Source organism: Salmo trutta, chromosome 34 (assembly GCF_901001165.1).
Source record: "Salmo trutta chromosome 34, fSalTru1.1, whole genome shotgun sequence".
NCBI classification, from domain to species: Eukaryota; Metazoa; Chordata; class Actinopteri; order Salmoniformes; family Salmonidae; genus Salmo; species Salmo trutta.
This window is the reverse complement of record NC_042990.1, coordinates 26,849,877-26,852,518: the sequence shown is the minus strand read 5'-3', so window position 1 is coordinate 26,852,518 and position 2,642 is coordinate 26,849,877. Positions and strand designations below refer to the sequence as shown.

Here is a 2,642-nt window from a genome sequence, read left to right as displayed (position 1 = left end):
AGGGTCCAGTTGCACAGGGAGGTGTTCAGTCCCAGAATCCTTAGCTCAGTGATTAGCTTGGAGGGCACTATGGTGTTGAGCTGTAGTCAATGAACAACATTCTAATATAGGTTTTCCTTTTGTCTTGGTGGGAAAGGGGAGTGTGGACTGCAATAGAGATTGCGTCATCTGGGGATCTGTTGGGGCAGTATGTGAATTGGAGTGGGTCCAGGGTGTCCAAGATGATGCTGTTGATGTGAGCCATGACCAGACTTTCAGAAAATCTCATTACATTTACGTCATTTAGCAGACGCTCTTATCCAGAGCGACTTACAGTACAGTGCATACATTTTTACATACATTTTTACATACTGGTCCCCCGTGGGAATCGAACCCACAACCCTGGCGTTGCAAGCGCCATGCTCTACCAACTGAGCTACAGTGGCTACAGGTGTGAGTGCAATAGTTATTTAGACAGATTACCTTGATTTTCTTTGGCACAGGGACTATGGTGGTCTGCTTGAAATGTGTAGGTATTACAGAAAAGGTCAGGGAGAGATTGAAAATGTTAGTGAAGACACTTGCCAGCTGGTCAGCATATGCTCTGACTACACATCCTGGTAATCTTTCTGGCCCTTTGGCCTTGGGAATGTTAACCTGTTTAAAGGTCTTACTCACATCGGCTATGTAGAGCGTGATCACACAGTTGTCCAGAACATCTAGTGCTCTCATGGATGGTTCAGTGTTGCTTGCCTCAAAGTGAGTGTAGAAGGCATTTAGCTCGTCTGGTAGACTCACGGCTGAGTTTCCCTTTGTAATCTGTGATAGTTTACAAGCCCTGCCACATCAGCCAGCATTAGAGCTGGTGTAGTATGATTCGATCTTTTTCCTGTATTAACTCTTTGCCTGTTAAATGGCTCATCAGAGAGCGTAGCGGGATTATTATAAGCATCCTGATTAGTGTCCCACTCCTTGAAAGCGATAGTACTATCCTTTAGCTCAGTGTGGATGTTTCCTGTAGTCTATGGCTTCTGGTTGGGATATGTACGTACCGTCACTGTGGGGACCACGTCAGTGATGCACTTATTAAAAGAGCAGTGGCGACCCGTCACTCAGGGCAGGCATTTTTTGGGGATTGCATGTTATTTTGGCATTAGTACGTGTCACATATAAGTTTGCAAACAATGTAAAAAAATATGTATCATTGACTTAATAAAGCCGCATACAAACATGGTCTCTTTTTTGTTTTCTTGAGTAAGGCAGCTCCAAAATAATGCTAGTACGAACTTGAACCCAGGCACAGAGAATCACAGCTAGCAGATGTAAGGGTAAATCCAGAACTTTTACTTAGAGTTTTAACAGAATCAAGGCAACTGCACCAGAGCACACTAATAAAACATAAGCAAAGATACAGGCCAACTGAGGAAACTAAATAACAAGGCAACCAGGTGAACAGAGAAGGTAATTAAACACAGGTGAATCCTATAAGTCATAATCAGGGTAACCTGGAAACTACAAAACAGAGAAAGGGTGCCCTCCAGCGGTAACCGAAGGAAACAACAATCAAATAACACATAAACTGTTACAAGACACCCCCCAAGGAACGGCTCCTGACATTCCACAAGGGGTAGCTGAATGGCGACAGATATCCCAAATGAGTCCGGGGTCCAGAATGTCCCGAGCCAGAACGAGGGATAGCTCCTCAGGACCGTAACCTTCCCAGTCCACAAGATACTGAGTCTAACGTCAGAACTGGCGACTGGAGGGGATGTGTCGCACTGTGTAGGCTGGCTTTCCCGCTATCACGAGTGGAGGAGGTGGAGGCCAGTGGCCGGAACCAGAGGACTGAACACCACAGGCTTGAGTCTGGAGATGTGGAAGGTGGAATGAACCCTCATGGACCGGGGAAGACAAAGGCAATAGGCCACTGGATTAATGCGCCGTAGAACCTTGAATGGCCAACTTCCTTGATTCCACAGGCAGAGGCAGATCCCTAGTAGACAACCAGACCATCTGGCCTGGACGCAGGAGAGGACTCAAACGGTGATAATGGTTGGCCTGTCATTGAACCCAAGCTGAGGAACTCAGGAGCGCTGACCGAGCCCTCTTCCAGGTCTGGCGGCAATGAGAGATGAGACGTTGAGTGGATGGAACTGCCACTTCAATCTCCTGATCTGGAAACAGAGGAGGCTTGTATCTGTACAAATCCTGGAATGGTGACAGACCGGAGGAGGAACACCGGAGAGTGTTGTGTGCTTACTCCAACCAGGGACAAACTGTCTGATGACCCCAGAAGAGTACAGAACGCCCTCCAGAATCTGGAGGCAAACTGGGGGCCCCAGTCCAGTGGAAGTCCGTGAAGGTCAGAAAACATGCTGACTAACTAAAGTGCCTTGCAAAACTATTCACCCCCTTGGTGTTTTTCCTATTTTGTTGCATTACAACCTGTAATTTAAATAGATTTTTATTTGTGTTTCATGTAACGGCCATACACAAAATAGCCCAAATTGGTGAAGTGAAATGAAAAAAAGTACTTAAAAAGAAAAAAAAGAAAATGACAAATGGAAAACTGGTGCGTTTATATGTATTCACCCCTTTGCTATGAAGCCCCTAAATAAGATCTGGTGCAACCAATTACCTTCAGAAGTCACATAACTAGTTAA

The 2,642-nt window shown here is 45.7% G+C and overlaps 1 non-coding gene across 1 annotated transcript; it reads right to left on the bottom strand.

The window, feature by feature from the left end:
• Positions 1 to 352: 352 nt before the first annotated feature.
• trnaa-ugc (transfer RNA alanine (anticodon UGC)) lies at positions 353 to 425 on the bottom strand. The gene has a single exon. It is a non-coding gene; the product is annotated as a tRNA-Ala (tRNA).
• Positions 426 to 2,642: the final 2,217 nt, after the last annotated feature.